The 23,362-nt window shown below is 35.3% G+C and overlaps 1 protein-coding gene across 1 annotated transcript in view; it reads left to right on the top strand.

Annotated features, from left to right (window-relative positions):
• The first annotated feature begins 10,826 nt into the window (after positions 1–10,826).
• LOC101900702 (putative uncharacterized protein DDB_G0286901) overlaps positions 10,827–23,362 on the top strand; it is a 166,780-nt gene continuing 154,244 nt past the window's right edge. Inside the window, exon 1 of the mRNA XM_059129406.1 lies at positions 10,827–11,930. The gene's annotated coding sequence lies outside the window, so the exon portion shown is untranslated. The remainder of the gene's footprint in view (positions 11,931–23,362) is intronic.

Genomic DNA, 23,362 nt, shown 5'->3' on the forward strand with positions numbered 1-23,362 from the left:
CCCCAAATATCAATTTTTAATGGAGATTTCAACTCAGAATGGAAATGTGTTAAATAAGCAGTAAAAAACTTAAACACATAATTTTCACTTCTAAAATGCAAAATTCGAATGTAATTTTCTTAAAAACTATTAATCCTAGATATATTGTTTATTCTGAGATTTATAGTTAAATTTGTGTAGAATATTTCTTTCTTTGATACTTTCTCCAAATTGTCAAGTTTTATGGGAAATTTCGACTCAGAATGGAAGTGTGTTAAATTAGCAGTAAAAAGTAAACACATAATTTTCACTTTTAAAATACAAATTTCGAATAGAAATTTCTTAAAAACTATTAATCCTAGATATATTGTTTATTCTGAGATGTATAGTGAAATCTTGTGTAGAATATTTCTTTCTTTGATACTTTCCCCCAAATATCAATTTTTAAGGGAGATTTCGACTCAGAATGGAAACGTGTTAAATTAGCAGTACAGAAACGGAAACACATAATTTTCACTTGTGATATACAAATTTCGAATAGAAATTTCTTAAAAACTATTAATCCTAGATATATTGTTTATTCTGAGATTTATAGTGAAATCTTGTGTAGAATATTTCTTCTTTTGACACTTTTTCTCTAAAACGTAATTTTATGTTACTTTCAGGCTTCAACTCGAAAAAAGGCCGAAGGAAAATTGTTCAAAAAAAACTAGAAAATATTTGGACATTTGATTGTCAACATTGATGCAACAATTTTCCGAATATTTAATGGAAATAGAAATTCCATTTCCCTGGTGACTTATAGTGAAATTTGATGAGGAATATTTCTGTCTTTGACGTTATCCTTCCAAAATTATGATTTGTAGGTGAATTTTACATAATATCACGTGCAGTGCGGCTTTAACCCTAAAGTGTGTTTTTAACAATTATGAATTCCTGTCATTTAGGTTAGATTTAGAGTTTTGATGTATTCTGGGACCTGTAGCAGAATTTTATGACAAATCAATTTGTAGAATATTTCGACTTGCTAGGATCCTATATCCTTTTTCTCTAAAACGTAATTTTATGTTACTTTCAGGCTTCAACTCGAAAAAAGGCCGAAGGAAAATTGTTCAAAAAAAAAACTAGAAAATATTTGGACATTTGATTGTCAACATTGATGCAACAATTTTCCGAATATTTAATGGAAATAGAAATTCCATTTCCCTGGTGACTTATAGTGAAATTTGATGAGGAATATTTCTGTCTTTGACGTTATCCTTCCAAAATTATGATTTGTAGGTGAATTTTACATAATATCACGTGCAGTGCGGCTTTAACCCTAAATTGTGTTTTTAACAATTATGAATTCCTGTCATTTAGGTTAGATTTAGAGTTTTGATGTATTCTGGGATCTGTACTGGAATTTTATAACAAATCAAACGTAGAATATTTCGACTTGCTACGATCCCATTTAAAGGGAGTTTTTAACCATATATTCAAAGTACCAAAAATACCCCTTTATTAACTCGCTTGAGGGTTAAAATGTTCGACCCAAATATTCCTCGTATTTTTATCAGTAATATTGCCGAAGACACTATATACCTTAAATGCACAAATCTCAAATAATCTTAATCCGAAATTTTCAGGAAATGTGAAAGAGGGAGGAGAACTTACCCCTTCTCTTTAGGTTTTTTTTTGCAATGTAAACATCATTACATCATTATCGCCTTTCATCGCGTCAATTGAATCGGGCTCATATGTATAGACATGGGTTTTAACATAGCCCCACCAAAAATCGTTCAAAGTTGGCCTCCTATATACACGTTGTACCAGAAGACCTTAGAAGTGTCATGCCTTCCTCAGCATCTCCTCTTTTCCAGAATGATTCCATTTCATTTTTAATTTTTATTATGAATTATTGTTGCTGTTGTTGTTATTTTTTTGGGCCCATCACACTACCAAAAAAACAAAACTTCAGCTTCGATTTAATTCCCAGACAAATGATTCATTGAATCTACAAGTCATTAAAGACGCGTGAGCCAAAGCTCTTGTCGCTGCGATGGCTGGTTCAATTGACGATGTGATGTTCGAGATTGGTGTTGGTCTTTTAGTTGCTATGGTTTTTGTTGTTGTTGCTACGATTCCAAGACTACCAAAAGACACACGAATGAATGAATTCCAAAAACAAGCAAAACTAAAAAAACAAACACAGAATAAAAACCAAAACAATTGCTGCATATCACCAGCCTACTATCCATCTATGGACAGACGGACGAACGAACAGACACCCAGATAGAGGCATGCATGTTCGCTGTGCATGCTCTAAACATGCAATATTTTGCAACATTATAACTTAAGATAAATGAAACAGAGAGAAGAAAATAATGATAAAAAAACAACAATAACACTAACAATAGAACAATAACAACATTAGCAATAACTTTGATATGAAAAAAAAACATTATTCGAAAACTTCAACGTTCATTTAATTCTAGGTTCGGGGAACATATTCGTATTTGCCGAGAGATTTGTTGCCGATATGACACTCGAAAAATAATGGACTTGAAAAAGACTTCTAATAAAGGGAGGCACATGACTATATACTTCTAGAAGAGGTAGATATGAGTTCAAATGAAGGAAAAAATTACTCTCATCTTCTTCTTTACCTATCAACTCTCATTTCTCTCCGGCAAAGCTTCTACGTGAGAATAAGAAGTAAAATAGACTTTAGAGAGTTAATATGAATATTCCTTAATGTATGACGATATTGGAGTGAATTTGAAGAGAAAACTTCTAAAAGACAAGCCTTGAGGAGCTGCAAAAATTCATATTTTAGGGAAATTTTGGAAGGACAATAGTAACTATAAGCCATATATTTTTTACTTTTAGTTTCTCTATTGACCTTCCATAATTTCCCTAAAATATGTTTTTTTTGTTGGGTGTATTTTTATTTATCTTTGTGGCAATACTGCACAGTGGGCCCTAGCCGTGATAAAATTAAAATAAGGAACAAGTCAAATAGTATCAGTCGGTTTTACCGACAGATGTACACCCCCTGCCTTGACTTATGATTATTCGAACTCTTGACTCTTTATGGGGGCGGTTCTGAAGCAGTTGGCTTTCATCGACCAATTCGTATCTAACCTAAGACTGATACAAATATTATAACGTGACAGATTTGGACTTCATATACTTTATATGAGATATGTGCAAGTTTTTGGAAAATGTGGAAATAATCCTGAGGTAACAGCTATATCGGACCGTAGTATTCTATTTTCATACTTTATCTAATATATCCAATTTTATGCAAAATAATAAAATTCGATTGATCACATATTCATATCAGATTTCTGGTTAAGAGAATTATTCAGATATAGAAAGTTGTAAAGAATCAAAGACTTTTTCCGTAAGTTTTAAAAGATATAAGTATTAGAAATTGTGACCCTTTGTGGGTGAGATACCAGAAGGAGTTGGTAGATATATATTATCTTCACAAGGGATCTTGCGTTAGCAAAAATGTGTGTTTGTTTGAAATTTGAACAGATGGATGGATGGATTTAGATGCTTATTTCGCTTTTTTTGAGCGTTTGGTTTTTCAAAATCTTGAAATCTTGTGGGGGAGGTACCAGAAGAAATTGTGCGATCTCTACCATCTTTATAACAGGTCTTGTGTTGACGGAAATATTGAGATGGATCAAGTCTGAATGAAATCGGACGTTATTTTCACCTTTTATAAGCTTTATGGATACTCAAAATTTTGACCTTTTGTATGGGAGGTACCAGAAAGAGTGGACCATCTTCACACCAGACTTTGGGCTAATAAAAATATTGTGAAGTGTGTAAATTAAAGAGAATCGGATACCTATAATGGATTCTATGATCGTTTTGGTTATTTAAAATTTTAACCCTTTGTGGAGGAGGTACCAGAAGAAATGGTGCGATCTCTACCATCTTTATTACAGGTCTTTTGTTGACGGAAATATTGAAATGGTTTAAGTCTGAATGGAATCGGACATTATTTTCACCTTTTATGAGCTTCATAGGTACTCAAAATGTTGAACCTTTGTAGGGGAGATACCAGAAGGAGTTGACCATCTTCACACCAGACCTTGGTCTAATAAAAATATTGTGATGTGTGGAATTTGAAGACAATTAAATTATTCAAAATTTTGACCCTTTGTGAAGGAGGTACTGATGGAGTGGACCAATATTGTCCATTTTCGCAACTGACCTAGCACTGATGCAAATATTAGGCTAGAGAGGGTATATATCATTTGATACGGTTATTGTATACTATACTGTATATTGTATACTCCCCCTTCTGGTACCTCCCCCACAAAGGGTAAACATTTTGAATATCTCCGAAACTTATAAAGAGCGAAATTAACATCCTATTAATATTGGTACATCTCACTATTTCCATCAACACAAGATCTGTTATAAAGATGGTAGAGATCAGACCATTCCCTCTGGTACCTCCCCCACAAAGGGTCAAAGTTTCCATTATCCATGAAGCTCATAAAACGCAAAATTAACATCGGATGGCATTCAGACTTGGCATATTTCAATATTTCTTTCAACACAATACCTATTATACAGATGGTAGATATCGGACCATTCCTTCTGGAACCTCCCCCATAAAGGGTCAACGTTTTGAATAACCAAACAATTATAAAATCCGAAATAAGCATCCGGTTCTCTTCATATTTCATACATCCCATTATTTCTAGTAACACAAGAGCTGCTGTGGAAATGGTAGAGATCGGACCATTCCTTTGGTACCTCTCCCACAAACGGCAAATGAAACAGTCACACGCGGCCCGAATGTTGCTCTACGGTATTTTGGCCCATTCCCGGAGAAGCGCTTGCTTGAGGTGATCGACGCTTTGGTATTTTTTAGTGCCAACCTTGCTTTCCAAAATACTCCAGACACAATAGTCCAACTGATTGGTATCCAAAGATACGATTAATACGAAAGGGCAGTGCGACCATCACCATGGCCGTCGCTTGAGTTCTGGTGGCCAGCCGAAGGTGCACGCTTGTAAACAATATAATGAACTGTAACTGGAATAATTTTAACAGCTGTCGGACGAGTGGCTTAGAAATGATAGCAGTCTGAAGTTGATTGCAGTTTTTTCATCTCATCCTGTACAAACCATATAGCCAGTTCTCATTTTTTACTATTTTAATAAACTTACCCTACCTTGTATTGATTGTTCCATGCCTATATACATACTTACATGAATACATGCAGACATGAGGAAGACATTCCTTTCCTTTTGTTCAGACATTTTGTTAAATTAAATTATTGTTAAATCACCAAATTCAATAATTTATCTTTTTTTCAGATACACTTTGATTGACGAAGTTATGTCATTCCTGAAATCCCATGTCCCCCAACCATTATGTCTCCCATTTTTCGGTGTCACCTGAAAAAAAAAGAAAACAATTATCAAATGGTCGGTCATGCGTCCATTCAGCCATTCATTGCAAATTGGTGACAATTATGACCTCTCAATCAAAGAAAATCACATTACGTTGGTGACCAGCCACTTGACCAGCCAGCTAGTCTGTGGAGTATCTCGCCACCAATCACACACACACACACACACACACTGGTGGTAATGGAATGGGGGTCAATTTGCACATTTTTAATAACAACGGGATGCTGGCCAACAAAAAAAAAACGACAATTCGAAAAAATTATGACTTGCAGACATTTTTCTTTGAATGTATTGTCTGCATGTGTGTGTCTGTGTGTGTCGAGTACCTCCCCACCAATACTACTATTGCTGCTGCAGAAAAAAAGCCAGACCTAAACACGAGAAGTGCAAAAGCAACAACGCTCCCGGTCCCACAAAAAAAAAAAAAAAAAAAAATCAGCAACAACAACTACAACACCAGTAATAACCAGACTACCTTAAAGGTAGTAACTTGTCTACCTTTAATAGCAGCAACGTTGACGTTGTCGTCGTCACCGTTACCGTCGACGTTGGCGCTAGCGGTGACGCATGCGTTGACTTCACATGGTAATGTTAATTTTTTGGCTTTGTTTAAAGAAATTCTCTGTAATGTTGTTGTTGTTTTCTCATTTGGAGACGCAATAAATGCTGGGAGGGAGGATTTTTTTCTTTCGATAAAAAAAATATTGGATCGTGAAAAGATACGAAACGAAATTGAAAAGAAACAACGACATGGGTACACCACAGCCGTACGTACCATTCGAACGAACGTATATAATTTGTATGAATTTCTTTAGGAGTTGTTAGCTGAATTGGCATTTAGTTGTTGTTGTTGCTGGACTTGTATGGTAGTGTGATTGTTTTATGAAGTTATGAAAAAAATCGACACTGTGGGGTATTTGAACCAGTAAAGAAAGTCTTAAAGTCGGGCGGGGCCGACTTTATGATACCCTTATGGAAGAATTCAATCATACACGCTATGATTATAATTATAATTTAAAGTTCAAAGGACTAAATATGCCGAAGCATTTGTATCTTTTAAATTCGGACTTGTATTGCCCACTTGGTGCACAATTAATTTGAAATCGGACAAAAATATATATGGGAGCTATATCCAAATCAGAACCGATCTCGATAAAATTTGGCAAAGATATTTCTGAGCTGTATTTGATATATTTCCCTGAATATCGTTGTTACGGAGTGCATATTACGGCTGTGGGTAACAAATACAACAAATCGGATGAACAATATATATGGAAGCTATAGCTATATATGAACCGATCTTCACCAAATTTGGCACACTCGCTTCTAGAGTCAATTCGGTCGTATGTGCCAAATTCCATCCTATTTGGGCAAATATTAGACGTTTGGTGCACAATAAAAGGTAAATCGGTCGAAGTTATATATGGAAGCTATGTCCAAATCTGAACCGATCTCGATAAAAGTTAGCAAATGCATTTCTGAGCTGCATTTGATATATTTCCCCAAATATTGTTGTTACAGAGTGCATATTGTGGCTGCGGAGGACAAAAATAACAAATCGGATGAACAATTTATATGGGAGCTATAGCTATATCTGAACCGATTTCGATTAAATTTGGCATACTAATTTTCAGGCCTAATTTGGTTGCATGTGCAAAATGTCATACTATTCGGGCTGATGTTACACGTTTGGTGCACAATAAAAAAGCAAATCGGACGAAGATATATATGTGAGCTATATCTAAATTTTGACCGATTATCTCCAATTTCAATAGGGTTCGGTCTTGGGCCAAATAAATGATTTGTGCAAAATTTCTTCTGGATAGGGTAATAAATACGAACTGTACTTTGTTTAGACGGACATGCATAAATCGAGTCAGAATGTGATTCTATGCAGATCATCAAAAGGAACTATGGGTCTATCTCGTTTCCTTTTGCCTGTTACAAACAAATGCACAAAGACATAATACCCTGACCACCTTGTGGTGTAGGGTATAATAATTAACAGGCTTTCGATCTAAATCTGGTTAAAATATTGAATTTTTTTGAAGAAATCGGAGCATTACCTCTAAAACCAATTCGAATTTTGTTTTGATATCACCCGCATACTTGTACATAAGGACATGATAACAGGTTAAAAAGTATCAGTCGGTTTTGCGACAGATGTATACCCTTAGCCAATATTCGATTATTTAAATATATTTTGACTTCTGTTATGATTATTCAAATTGTTGACCCTCTATGGAGTAGGTTCCGTAGGAATGGGCCAATATTGTCAATTTCTTATCGGACCTAAATAAATATGATATAAATATGGCGGTGTGTCGGCTTTGGGCTATATTGATTATTTCCTTCACTTCACCTCACTTCACAATTTTGAGAAAATGTGTGTAAGGTACCACATATAGTCGACTGAAGTATTCCACCTTCATATTTCATCTAATGCCGATAACAATATTGGTATGGGCAACATTACAAGAATATCGAACATTTATATCCAATTTTATGCGGTATCATAAATTCCATATTAATCTCAGATTTTGGGCTGAGAGAAATATTTAGGCAAGGCAAGTTGTAAAGAATCGCTGACTTGTTTCGGAAATTTTGACAGATAAATGAATTGAAAATTGTCACCCTTTGTGTGTGAGGTACCAGAAGGGGTTCGCAGATACCTAGCATCTTTACAACAGATTTTGTGTTAGCAAAAATGTTTTTAAAAGTGAAATTTGAAGAGTGTTGGATGCTTATTTCGCTTTCTTTGAGCGTTTTGTTTTACAAAATCTTGAACCCTATGTGGGGGAGGTACCAGAAGAATTGTTTCGATCTCTACCATCTTATAACATATCTAGTGTGGAGAGATATATTGAGATGTGCCAAGTCTGAATGGCATCGGATGTTAATTTCGAGTATTATGAGTTTCATGGATATTCAAGATTTTGAACATTTGTGGGGGAGGTACCAAATGGAGTGAACTGTTATACTCCATCTTCACAACAGACATTGGTTTAATAAAAATGTTGTGATGCGTGTAATTTGAAAACAATCGGATTATTCAAAAAGTTGACCCTTTGTGGAGATGTACTTGATGGAGTGGACCGACATTGGCTATTTTTACACCAGACCTAGCACTGATGCAATTATATGGATTTGCAGAGTTGGAGCAAAATCGGATCATCCTTTCTCTTTCTGTGCAGAAAATATTTTTTTTTGAAAATTTCCACATTTTGTGGGGGAGGTACCAGAAGGAGTGGACCGATTTTGCCCACCTCCGAAGTCGAAGCTGATATTTTGGAATTTTGTATTGGGGTCCCTGTTGGTAGTAGGTGTGTAATAAAGAGGTGAATTTGGAAATGGGTACTACAAGTGCTCGAAAAGTACTCAAGGGGACTATATTTGGTACAATTTGGTATTGGGTGAAGATATAGTGCTTGAAATCTGTTAAAGCCGCTGTTCATGTGTAGCCTGGACATATGGCGGTGGTTTCGGAAATGTGTACTATATTTGTACCAAAAGTACTGAATAGTACTATATTTGGTATTAAGTCAAGTGATCGAGAAAAAATTCTGAAAATTGATATTTTTATTACTGATGATATCTGTTTATGAGATTAGGTGGTGGTCTGGAAATGCTTCCCCATATTAGTACGAAAAGTACTGAATGGTACTATATTTGGTATTCGGTTACGAGATAGGGCTGGAATATCGAAATTTGATATTGAGGTCTGTGGTTTTGGATATGTGTACTATATTTGTACGTAAAGTACTAAATGGAACTAAATTTGGTATTGGGTGAAGGAATAGAGCTGAAATCCAGAAATTTGAAATAAATGCCACTGTTGGCACTGTATCTGTACGAAATGAACTAAATGGTATTTCATTTTGTATTGGGTGAAAGGATGTGGCTGGGGATATTGAGGTCTCTGTCGGTATCTCGATTGAGATATGGAAATTGTTTTGAAAATGTGTACTTTAATTGTGCGAAAAGTACTAAATAGTCCTATATTTTGTATTGAGTGTATCTATAGAGTTGGAATCCCGAAATTTGATGTTGAGGTATCTCTCTTGATATCTGGTGTTGAGATATGGAGGTGGTTTTGGAAATATGTACTATAGTTGTACAAAATGGTACTAAATTTGGCGACGGGGGAAATTACAGAGCTGAAATCCTAAAATTTGATATTAAGATTACTGTTGGTATCTGAGGTTGAGATATGAAGATTATTCTAAAAATGCGTTCTATAATTGTTCGAAAAGTACTAAATTTGGTATTCGGTGAAGGGATGGGGTTGAAACCCTCAAATTTGATATTAAGGTCGATGTTGGTATTTGGGATTGCCATATGGAACTGGTTTTGGAAATGTGTACTATAATTGTACGCAAAGTACTAAGTGGAACAAAATTGGGTATTGTGTGAAGGGATAGGGCTGAAATTCTGAAATTTGATATTGAGGCCTCTGTTGGTATCTGGAATTGAGATATATAGGTGGTTTTGAAAATGTGTTGTTCGAAAAGTACTAAATAGTACAAAATTTGGATCACTGTTGGCGTTTAGGATGGATAGATGCAGATTATTTTTGATATGCGCACTAAATGTTACTATTGGATGAAGGGAGGCCACTTTTTGTTTCGAGGGATTCCATATGCAGACCTCGAAATAGTTTTGGATTGAGGACACTTTTGGTTTTGAGGGTTTCCATACAGAGACCTCGGAAAGGTTTGATGTGGGTCAAAAACCTCAAAATCAAATATTTTGAAGACTTTTTGATGTAAAAAATAAACAATTTTTCCATTGTTCTTTCCCTCTCTCTTCCAGACTCTTCCAGACTGAACCTCGAGCCATTTTCCATAGATTGTACAGGTACCGGCACCGCTGTACCTATTCAAATTTCCCATACGGTAAATTCAAATGTAAACTCTTGTGTTTTTGTTGTTGGTGGTGTTGGCATTCAAGTAAGGCCCAAGAGCGTTTACTACAAAACCCATTGAATGTTTCTGTTGGTTGTAGTCGGTGCTGTTATTGTTATTGTTATTTTGTTTTTTTGTACTTTATATTCCGTACTTAGTGGTGGAGTGCTAAAAAGCTTGAATCACCGTAATTCAGACAAGCCGAGCTAAACAGACACACAAATATGCTGAGCTGAGTCGAGTCAGTTAACAAAAGACGGCAGAGTTAAGGCTGGAGCTGAAGTCGCAATCCATGCTAAGTTGGCTGCTAACTTTGCTGCTGCTGCTGGTACTGGCGCTGGATGTCTGGCTCTGTGGCTTGAATGGATGAATGGTTGGCGGCAGAGCCACTTGCATGAGGTATGTGTATTTTAAATGTTTTTTTCTACTGCTGTTGTTGTTGTTGTTGGTGGTGTTGGTTTTTGTCGCGTTTTAATATTTTTTCGGCTGAGCTTAAGCGACCGCGCGCGCTCGGAACATTTGGTAAGGCCGACAGACAACAACTGTTGTCGGTTTCAGTTAACGACGTGATACTGAACTGAACTGAATGAGAACTGAAAACGCGCACCTTCGCCTCCGAAAAAATAACAAAAGAAAAAAAAACACGCCAAACAAAAACAAAAGAATTTCGACCCCAACGTATCGAAGGAAAAAAATTGAAAAAAGAAATATTTCAAAGGCAACAATTAAAAAAATTCAATTCAGAATTATTACAGCAATCATTTGAGAAAATTTGCAAAGAAAAATCATTCGTGTTGTGGCACAGTGTTCCGAAAACGAAATTTATGTGCTGTGTTTTCCCAGTGCCCTCGAATTCCTGTCACATTTTCCGGTTGTCCATTGAAAAGTGCAAATTTTGTGTTACATTCCGAGAGTGGCGCCCAACGTGTTGTGTGTTATTGTTGACTACATGAAAGTCATCCCAAGTGGAGTTGTAAATCCTGATTGCGCGTGTGTGTGAGAGCCATAAAATAGTCCATAACTTCCAAAGCAATCAAGTATTTCACACTTATATCTGTCGTGCAGTGAGTGTGGCTGTGTGAGATCTTAGCCTAGCGCCAGTCTATGAAAGAAAATCAATGAAAAATCTACTCTTCTTACACTTGTTTTTCGTGAAAACGTACCCAAAGAAGCAGGTCTCAAGATAAATAACGAAAATCAAAACAAAAAGTATTTTTTTCGAAATTAATTCATCACGATTCAGAAAAAAGGCCTATAAACGCATCGAAGAGAAATTACTTATCTAGAAGAAGAAACAACGAAACAGCACAGTAAAATAAAATAATTGATGCATAGCTCTCTCTGTACTCGCGTGCGCGTGTGTGTGCGTCTGTGTGAAAGTGTTACATAAAAAAGTGTGTAAATATTCCAAAGCAAAAAATAAATATCCAAAACTCAACGTAGAAATCCACACATCCAATATTCGGCTATCGATCATTAAAATATTCAACTTCTTTCTGCTGGCTGTTGCTGCACCTGCTGTTTTTGTTGTTGCTGTTGCTGCTGTTATTTAGCATTACCGCTTTCTTGGGATTATCTAATTGACCACCGAAAACAGAAACCAAAAAAAAAGATCAAACAGGTAATTAAACACCAATAGCTCGAGATATTTATCGCTGTGCTGACGAAACTTATGTTTTTGGTCATAATGGACCAGATCACACATGCACACATGCTTACATATATTCGATTCGTAGCAATTCCCAGTATAATTAAATATTAGTTAAGTGCCAAAGCTTGAAAGGAAACATTAAATATTTGTCAATATTTTCGGGTGTAGGGAAATTCGACGGGTATATTGGGGTGGTTCGAAAGTGAAATTTTTTAATATTTAGGAAATTATTGAATTCCACTATTTTTCAATCATTCAAAGACAATGTGTAGTTTAGTTTAATAAAGAATTGACAGTATAGAGGATTTGTATACCCTCCAGCATAGTATGGAGGGTATATTAAGTTTGTCGTTCCGTTTGTAACACCTGGAAACATACATTTTAGACCCCACAAAGTATATATATTCTTGATCAGCATAAAATTCTGTGTCGATTTAGCGATGTCCGTCCGTCTATCCGCATGTCCGTGTGTCCTTCTGTGGAAATCACTTTGGCTTCCGAAGGAATTGAAGATTGATAAAATTTTATTTAAATGTATGTTATGTCTGCAGGACTTTTGGTATTGAAAATGGGCCATGTAGGTCCACGTTTTGGTATAGCCCCCATATAACGGTACCTCCCGATATTTGGTATTTTGATGGTTTTAGCGACACCATTCACCGGAATTGTTTGATATTTGGATACTACAGCCTATGACAGAAAATGGTCTATGCAGGTCCACGTGTTCGTATAGCCCCCATAGAAGGGTACCTTCTGATATTCGGTATTTTGATGATTTTAGCTACATTATTCACCGATTTTTATACCCTCCACATTGGAAAGGCGGGTATATTAACTTTGTCATTCCGTTTGTAACATCCTTAAATATTCGTCGTGGACCCCATAAAGTATATATATATTCATAATCAGCATAAAATTCTAAGTCGATTTAACGATGTCCGTCTGTCTGTCCGTCTGTCTGTTGAAATCATGATACAGCCCACATTATTCGACGTAGAGCGCCAAAATTTAGCAGAGCAATTTGTATTGTGTCTAGAATGGTTGGTATTGAAAATGAGATATATCGATCTACGTTCTGGTATAGTCCCCATATAACTGTACCTCCCTATATTCGGTATTTTGATGATTTATGCCACATTTTTTCACAGATTTGTTTGAAAATTGTTATTTGTAGGTTATAACGGGTCCCTGTACGTGTGGCAAAACATGGTATGTATAGGTCCACGTTTTGGTATAGCCCCCATATAAAGGTACCTCCCGATATTCGGTATTTTGATTATTACATTTCTTCTAATGTTTCCTTTACCCTAAGGTGGAGGGTATTAAAAGTTTGGCCCGGCCGAACTTAATGTTTTTTTACTTGTTTGGTTAAGTTTTGCATTTGAATATTGTAATGGCTTATGACAAATGTTACCTATGCAGGACCATGTCGTCGTATAGACCCTAATATAACAGCTACAATCGTTATTTTTAAGATTTTAACACAATTTTTAACGGTTTTTATTGTTTTTGAGAATTGCCAAACTCATTACAAATGGTAGACGATATTTAAAGTTCGGCCCAGCCAAACTTACAGCTTTATACTTGTTTTTTTTCTATTATTTTTTTTTTGTGAATGAACAGGATTGGGATTTCTTAAAAAAAAATTTTTTTTTAATTTTTTTAATATTTTCCGACTGTATTTTTATAGCCTACACCACATAGTGGTAAGGGTATTATGCATTTGTTTGTAACATGAAGAAGGAAGCGAGATAGACCCATTGTTACTTTTGGGGATCTTCATAGAATCACTTTCTGAGTGGGATAATGCATGTCAGTCCGTCTGTCCGTCCGTACGTCCATGTATTTTTCTGAACAAAATGCAGGTCGCATTTATTATTCGATTGTGATGAAATTTTCCAAACAATAATTTTTTGCCCCAGGGACGAACTCCATTGAAATTGGTTCAAATTTTGATATAGCTCCCATATACATCTTCAACCGATTTCGGGTTAATTGTGGACCAAATGACCAATATCAGTCCAAATGACCTGAATTTTGGCAATTCCGACCGATGGTGGAAATCGGATCAGATATATCTATAGCTCCCATATATACGTTTCATCCGATTTGGTGTTTAAGTCCCTTACATGCGTTATATGCACTTCAGAAGAATGATATTTGGTACCGGACATCAGATACTGCTCGAAAATACCTCTGTCAAATTTTATCGAGATCGGATAAGATAAGAATAAAGCTCTTAAACCGATATCAAGTTCTTGGTGCACCAAATGCCTAATATCAGCCCAAATGGACCGAATTTTGGCAATTCCGAATGAATTCATCCTAAAAACAAGTACTTCAAATTTAGTGCAAATGGGTACAGATATAGCTATAGCTCCCATGTATGTGTTTTATCCGACTTGGGGTTGAAAGTCCCTCACATACGTAATATGTACTCCATGAGAACAATATATGGTACCAGATATTCAATACAGATCTGAAATAAGTGTGCCAAATTTTTTAAACAGCGGTTCAGATTTGGGTATAGCTCCCATATATATAGTAAACCGATTTCGGGTTAATTGATCACCAAATAGCCAATATCAGTCCAAATGATCTTAATTTTGGCATATCCGACCGAATTCGGCCTAGCAGCAAGTACATTAAAATTTGGTTAGAATGGTTACAAAAAGAGGTTTCTCTCTTAATTTCTAGCGCATAATGGCCACCAAAATCTCCAGATACCAATCCGTTGGACTATTGTGTCTGAATTATTTTGGAAAGCAGGGTTGGCACTAAAAAATACCATAGTATCGATCACCTCAAGTAAGCGCTTCGCCGGAAATGGGCCAAAATACCGCAGAGCAACATTCGGGCATCCTGTGTTTCATTAGCATTTGAAGGCTATAATTGGTGCCAAAGGTGACCAATTTGAATAAATCTAAACTTATTCTAAAATTTGATGCTATTCCCGACATTTTTTGCTTTCATTCAATAAAATTTAGAAGAAAAAATAAAAATTATGGCGTGTGACTTTGTTGCTATTTTTTATCTCACCCTATGTATTTTCAAAGCAAGTGTAAGGAAAGTTTGATATTCTTTTGAAGGACTTTAGGACTATAATATTTAGGATTTTCGATTATTCCTGATGAAATTTCTGAGTTGAAAAAGGGATTTTTCTAAAATTATTTGTAAAATTTTTTTTTTAGTCATTTGAAGCGTTTTAAATAATATCGATTTTTTGAAATATTTCTTGAGGCAACATTAAATCAGTGAATGAGAATAGTTTGAGATTCCCGATTTTAAAAGGAAAATAATTTACAAACAAAATAGAAATTTTTAAAGGATTTAAAATACATTTTTTGTGTGGATTTTAAGGGCACAAAAATTGGATTTTTAAATGGGCTTCTGAAAAAAATATAAAAATATATAAATATAATATTTATAAAATATATATTTCTTTTAGAATACTTTCTAAAAATATCTCATTGCTATATGATGATTTTCGGTTCAAAATGTTAGCTGACCAGAAAAACGATGTTTACATTGACAGGTAATTACTTGTGGACTTTGCTAGCTGAAGCTTCTTTCTATACAGAGGATCTTCAAAGCCATTTCAGTACAACATGTTTATTTTACTCTTCTTTTCAATGTTACATGGCTACACTTTTCATAACCTACAATTATGGCCAGCATTTATGTACAACTTTATAACTTTCTTGATAGCCTTGTCCGGCGGGGACCTTAACACCTGTCACATTTAGTTCGAGCTTTGGTGCTCAGAAAAGTTCAAAAAAGCCTTCCGCCAAAGTAGTTGTTAAATTCTTATTACATTGTTTTTATTTTATTTTATTTTATTTTATTTACATTTAAATGAGAAATAAAATAAAACGCAACGAAAGAAACGTGTTTTTGAGCGTCTTCTACTTCTTCGTTGTCCTCACCGTCATCATCATGGTCTTCTGAAGCGCCGAACATAAACAATACTGACTGCTTTTTTTTGTAATTTTTGAAGGCAACATAAATCCATTTAATGGCCATAAACAGACAAAAAAAGATACAAACGTTGTGGCGCTGCTTCAACGCAGATGAAGTAGAAAAAAGAAGAAGAAGAACATATCTTTGTCATGTTATTTTGGAAGTTGGGGTTTTTTTTTAGTAGTTTTTGAATGCCAAACAACAACAAGAAATTTTACAAAAAAAATATTAACTCGAAACAGGTTTATTTGGCATCTGTGGAAAAACTTCCAGCCATTCTGCCAGCCACTTAGTCTCAAATATTCAGACCGGCAGGCCACATGCCTTTATGGCTAAGGGGCAGAACGTCGAGTAATTGCAGCACACACGTCCTTACTCACCAATTGTCCGTCGAAATATTTTGTTAGTTTGCGGGAGGCGATGGGATTTTATAATTTAAAGATTGCCATTCGGGTTACTTGAATTTGAGATTCCTACAAAAGTTTGAAGAAAATAAAAGTTAAAGCGGAAAAATAAAATACATAATGATAAAAAACTGCAACAAAGTCAAACGCCATAATTTTTACATTTTTTTTTAATTTTATTGAATGAAAGCAAAACATTTTGGAAATAGCATCACATTTTAGAATAAGTTTAGATTTGTTCGAATTTGTAACCTTGGCACGAATTATGGCCTTCAAACGGCCAATGAAGCCGTCACACGCTGCCCGAAAGTTGCTTTGCGGTATTTTGGCCCATTCCCGACGAAGCGCTTGCTTGATGTGATCGACACTATGGTATTTTTTAGTGCCAACCTTGCTTTCCAATACACTCCAGACAATGGATTAGTATCCGGAGACTTTGGTAGCCATTGTGCGCGAGGCAACTCTTTAGCTCTTTTGAGTCTATTTTTTTCTGTTGCGGTGTAAGTACTTGCGCTTTTTGGAATTTCAATGGCTTTACCCCGAGCTCATTTTTCATTATTTGCCGAATGGAATATTGCGATAAATTATTATTTTATTTTAAGAATATTTTTAACGATTTTAGAGATTTAGAGTTGTAAACGTAGATTTGTTTAAAAAAAATGTTTAACAATTTTCAGAATAATAAACGTGGATTATTTTAAAATATATATAAACGGAAATGTAAAGAAAAAATATTTTTTACGATTTTATAAATAAAAATAGTACCATCAGTTTTTTTTCTAAAGTCTTCTGATAGCTTATGGCAAGACTTTATGATCTTCTATGGGAAGATTTATTGGTCTTCTTTTAGAAGACTCATCGGTATTTAACGAGACGATCCTGTGGTCAACTATCCAGAAAAAAACTGGGTAATCATATTTGACCCTTTTAGCATGCTGCATTGCCAGGTAGTTAAAAATAATGAGTTATTCCTTATTATTATACCCTCAGCCATATGGCTACAGAGGTCATATATCGTTTGATATGGCCAAAACGTGCCTCATCGAAATATGGATTTTAGACCCTAGGTCTCTTTGGTCCAAATCCGATTCAGGACATTTAAAGCCGTTCTAGGGGTGTCCGTACGTAAGTTCTATTTGCCTGGGTGGTGTCCACGATAACTCTCGAAGGGGGTATCCGATTTGATCCAAACTTGGTACATCGTAATATGGTCATCAAACTTAGATCGAGTTCGGAGATGGGCAATATAGGTCCATACTTTCCGAAATTTTCGGAATAATATTTTACTGCACAGAAAGATAAAGGATAATCCGATTTTGCTTAAAAATTTGCAAATGCTAATATTTGCATCAGTGCTAGGTGAGGTGCAAAAATGGACAATATCTGTCCACTCCAACAAGTAAACCCCCCCCCCCCAGAAAGTGTCAACATTTTGAATATCCAAAACGATTATAAAATCCGAAATAAGCATCCAGTTCTCTTCATATTTCACACATCCTATTATTACTTTTACTAACACAAGACCTTCTGTGAAAATTGCATATATCGGCCCACTCCTTGTGGAAAATGTCCTACAAAGGTTCAAATTTTTGAATATCCATGAAGCTCATAAAACGCGAAATTAACATCCGATGCCATTCAGACTTTAGTACAACTCAATATTTTCATCAACACAAGATCTATTAAAAAGATGATAGACATCGTACCATTTCTTCTGGTAACTTCCCCACATAGGGGTTTTCTCCAAATTTGATGTCAAGCAGAAGTGGTTCGAAAAGTAAAGAAGCGACTTGATCGAAACCTAAAAAATGGCTCATAAGCTGAACATTTCACAAAATTTTCCATTCGGCAAATATTGAAAAATGAGCTCGGGGTAAAGCCATTGAAATTCCAAAAAGTGCAACAACTTACACCGCAACAGAAAGAAAATAGACTCAAAAGAGCTAAAGAGTTGCTCTGCTTGGCCGAAAGTGGTGAACTGCCGAATTTGGTTTTCTCCGATGAGAAAACGATGAGTAAACAAACAAATTTATCGTATTTACATGCCAAAGAGGTCAGCTGAAAATGTGCACCTTCGGTTGGCCACAAGAACTCAAGCGCCGGCCATGGTGATGGTGTGGGCCGCCTAAAAGCCGATGGTCGCTCTCCGCTCGTATTAATCGACCGTGGGATCAGAATAAATGCCGAATATTATCGCAAAATAGTATTGCCTTGGGCACGTGTATTAAAGCCTTAGGCACGCAAACATTTTGGCCGCAGACCTTGGGACATTCCAACAGGACTCAGCATCGCCCTCAGCACGCGCCACCCAAGAATGGTTACAAAATGAGGTTCTTCGCTTAATTTCCAGCGCCCAATGGCCACAAAAATCTCCGGATACCAATCCGTTGGACTCTTGTGTCTGAAGTATTTTGGAGAGCAAGATGGGCACTAAAAAATACCAAAGTGTCGATCGCCTCAACCAAGCGCTTCGCCGGGAATGTGCCAAAATACCGCAGACCAACATACGGGCAGCATGTGACGGCTTCATTGGCCGTTTGAAGGCCATAATTTGTGCCAAAGATGACCAATTCGAACAAATCCAAACTTATTCTAAAATTGGATGCTATTTTCGACATTTTTTTACTTTCATTCAATAAAATTAAAAAAAAAAGTTTTTTTATCTCACCCCGCATATGGGAGCTATGGCTATATGTGAACCGATTTTCACCAAATTTGACTGAATTCGGTCGTATGTGCCAAAAAGCATATCATTGGTCATTTGGACTGATATTTGCCATTTGGTGCACAATTAACACAAAATCGGTTGAAGATATATACGGGAACTATGTCTAAATTTGAACCTATTCTCCAACCAATTTCAATGGGGTTCTTTCTTGGGCCAAACAACAATTGTTTGGAAAATTTCATCTCAAACGGATAATAAATGCGACCTGAATTTTGTTCACAAATATACAGACGGCCGGATAGATGGACTGACATGCATACATCGACTCAGAAAGTGATCCTATGAAGATCCTTAAAAGTAACTCGCTTCCTGCTCCATGTTACAATCAAATGCACAAAGACACCACTATGTGGAGTAGGGTATAAAAAAATACTTTTGAATAACCACATCTTTGTGTACCCAGGGGTATTTTTCTACGGAATATTTTTGAAAATTTTCAAGTAATAATGCCATTATATTAAGGAATAACTGATTTATTTCTCCGTCGCTGTTCATAGAAATTTAAAAATTTTCATTTCTATGGTTATGGCTGTGAATATGGTTACGGCTATGTTATATGTCACGTTTAATTGAAATAATTTCGAGTAGGAAAATTATCGTATAAACCTATTGAGAACACAGAATATCACACATTCGGAACTGTTGAATAAAAACATGTTGTTTCGAAGTTTCGTTTTATAAATTACTAGCTGGCCCGGTCCGCTTTGCCGGCCCGTACTTTTAGTCTTTAAAGCATAATAAATCACAGATCTGACTTATGTAGGCGGCACAATTTTGATTATAAATGATGACTTGATTATGAGTAATGACTCCATGAGTAAATATAAATTAATATTCATGCCAAAAATTATAATTACCGTCGGTTTTAGATATTTTGAATAGCCTGATCTAATTTTTCAGCTATAGGCCATAATTTGAGTGTTGAATACCTATATGATAAAGAACATCTATAATAGCCCCATGTGAAAATTCAGCACAATTGTTGATATTGTAAAAAGCATTCAAATGAGCTATAATTTGAAATTTGTATTTCCAACGTTTAAAATCCCGTAGTGCGTATAAATGCCTATTAGGACAATTATCTGTAAGATGATTTTCTACCAGAGGTAGCCTCAAGACTAAGATGCACACTTTTCCGAAAAATAAAAATTTTATAAGAAGAAGTTATCTTCCCCCTTAGAAACAAAGATGTCAAATAAGGACCAAAAATGAAAAAAGTGTCTAAGACTCCGAAAATACCTTAAATCATATGATAGTGATACCAAAACGTGATAATTTTTTGCAAAGATGGTTTCTTCTTAAATTATCAACATAAGCTAAAATTAGTACAAAAAAAATATGGTTAAAATGTAGAATATACTTGAAATCGGGTTGTTCCGTTATCAGGGGTTATGACCCATATCATGACCTGCCAAAGCGATTAAAGGTATCATGAATGTTTAGGTAGAATTTCTATTTTGCGTTCTTTATTATCGGTATTTGACTGATTGCCGTCCCAATGTATTTTGCATTTTGTGTTCTCATTTGACAATTTATTGCCATATGAAAGAAGTAGGTCCACTTTTTGAAATTAACCCCATAACGCTCCTTCGGTCATTTTTGTTTGTTTAAATGTGTTCGCATCTTCCAGCTGAAGCACGATGTAGGTCCTGGAGTAGAAAGCATTTAATATCGTATTGCGCCCTTATTTCATTTTTAATATTATTCAATCAGAATTCAAACCAATAAAAAAATTTGCACTTCAATATTTGCTGATTTTTTTTAAGGCAAATTTTTAAAGGTCCTTACGAAGTTTGTCGGTAAAATGTACTATTATTTTGAAATTCAATTCCATTGAAAAATTGTCGATTTTTCCTGATTTTAGAATTTTCATATAAAGCGACAACGGATAAAATTGTTATTTATAGATTGTATGTATTTATAAATAACAGTTTTATCCGTTGTGGCTTTATACTACCCACAAAAAACCTACACATCATATCAGAAAAAAAAAAAAAAAAAAAACACTACAAATGTACATTCGAAAATAGTAAGTCAAAATGGAAAAAATATGCAATATAAAACATCACTATTGTACATTTTAAAAGTCAAAATGAAAATGTTCAAATTTCACATTTTCACGCTATTTTTTTTTGGATTTTATTATTTTCTGCCAAGAGTATAAATTAATGTAGACAAAAAGATTTAACAAATTGCAAATAATTATTTAATTCGATTTGCAAACAAAAGGAATATAAATGTGCTAGAATTAAAAACATTTAACAAATGTATGAATGTATGTATCTGGGGAACTCCACACAAACCAACCCTGCAAAAGAATCTCAATGAAGTAGTTGTCAATAAATTAACAAATTGAATTGATGTCAAAATCGATTGATGAGCGCGAGCGTTACCTCCACCAAGAATAAATCTTAGGGTGCGATAATCGAATCTCAATCTCAGTTCAGTATTGAATACCAAAAAGAGTCGACATCAATCTTAACATTAGATTGGATCGATGGCGGAATCTATTTGTATCTATGTAGCTGGGCCACACAAAAGAAGAATGCAAATAACTTGGTTCGATGTTCTTGGCGATGAAGAAGTCAACTGTGGTAGCTACTCGTGGCGTATTGCCATTGTTGCGCATAGACAAACATAGCCTCTAATGACATGTGGAATTTTTCATTTCACATTTCCGTCTTCGGTTAGGTGTTAAGAGAACAAAACGAAACATAGATAGACAAGAAACCGGTAGAGTATTGTTTATGTTTTTAAGAATCAAAATTGGCGAAATTAAGAGCCTTTAGCATAAATGCGGAATGGAGATATTTTTAGAATTTTAATGGGCAAAACAAAAAAAAAAAAAAAAATAAATAAAAAATAAAAAAAAAACAATAAAAAACCAGTATAGAAAGTCCTAAAGTCGGGCAGGGCCGACTTTATGATACCCTACACCACTTTGCCAATTTTGTAGAGCTCCGCATAACAATTAAAAGTTTTTATGGGAGAATTCAATCATAAACGCTATGTTTATAATTATAATTTAAAGTTCAAAGGACTAAATATGCCGAAGCATTTGTATCTTTTAAATTCGGACTTTTATTGCCCAGTTGGTGCACAATTAATTTGAAATCATATAAAGATATATATGGGAGCTACATCAAAATCTGAACCGACCTCGATATAATTTGGCAAATATATTTCTGAGCTGTATTTGATATATTTCCCCAAATATCGTTGTTACGGAGTGCATGTTACGGCTGTGGGTAACAAATATAACAAATCGGATGAACAGTATATATGGGAGCTATAGCTATATCCCATTGATATTGATAGCCATATCAATTCGGTCATAAGTGCCAAATTCCATCCAATTTGGACAAACATAAGACGTTTGGTGCACAATAAAAGGTAAATCGGACGAAGTTATATATGGGAGCTATATCCAAATCTGAACCGATCTCGATAAAATTTGGCAAAGGTATTTCTGAGCTGTATTTGACATATTTCCCCAAATATTGTTGTTACAGAGTGGATATTACGGCTGCGGAGGACAAAAATAATAAATCGGATGAATAATATATATGGGAGGTGTAGCTATATCTGAACCGATCTTCACCAAATTTGACATACTAGCTTCTAAACTCAATTCGGTCGTAAGTGCCAAATTCCATCCCATTTGGACAAACATTAGACGTTTGGTGCACAATAAAAGGTAAATCGGACGAAGTTATATATGGGAGCTATATCCAAATCTGAACCGATCTCGATAAAATTTGGCGAAGGTATTTCTGAGCTGTATTTGACATATTTCCCCAAATATTGTTGTTACAGAGTGGATATTACGGCTGCGGAGGACAAAAATAACAAATCAGATGAATAATATATATGGGAGCTGTAGCTATATCTGAACCGATTTCGATCAAATTTGGCATACTTATTTTCAGGCCTAATTTGGTTGTATGTGCAAAATTCCATACTATTCGGGGTGATATTACACGTTTGGTGCACAATGATAGGCAAATCAGACGAAGATATATAAGGGAGCTATATCTAAATTTTTACCGATTATCTCCAATTTCAATAGGGTTCGTCCTGGGGCCAAACAAACGATTTGTGTAAAATTTCATCTGGATCGGGCAATAAATTCGAACTGTACTTTGTTCAAAAAAAGTACATGGACAGACGGACGGACGGGCAGATGGACGGGCAGACGGACGGACATGCATAAATCGACTCAGAATGTGATTCTATGCAGATCATCAAAAGGAACATTGGTCTATCTCGTTTCCTTTTGCCTGTTTCAAACAAATGCACAAAACATAATA

The sequence above is a fragment of the Musca domestica genome, unplaced genomic scaffold (genome assembly GCF_030504385.1).
Source record: "Musca domestica strain aabys unplaced genomic scaffold, Musca_domestica.polishedcontigs.V.1.1 60, whole genome shotgun sequence".
Lineage (NCBI taxonomy): Eukaryota > Metazoa > Arthropoda > Insecta > Diptera > Muscidae > Musca > Musca domestica.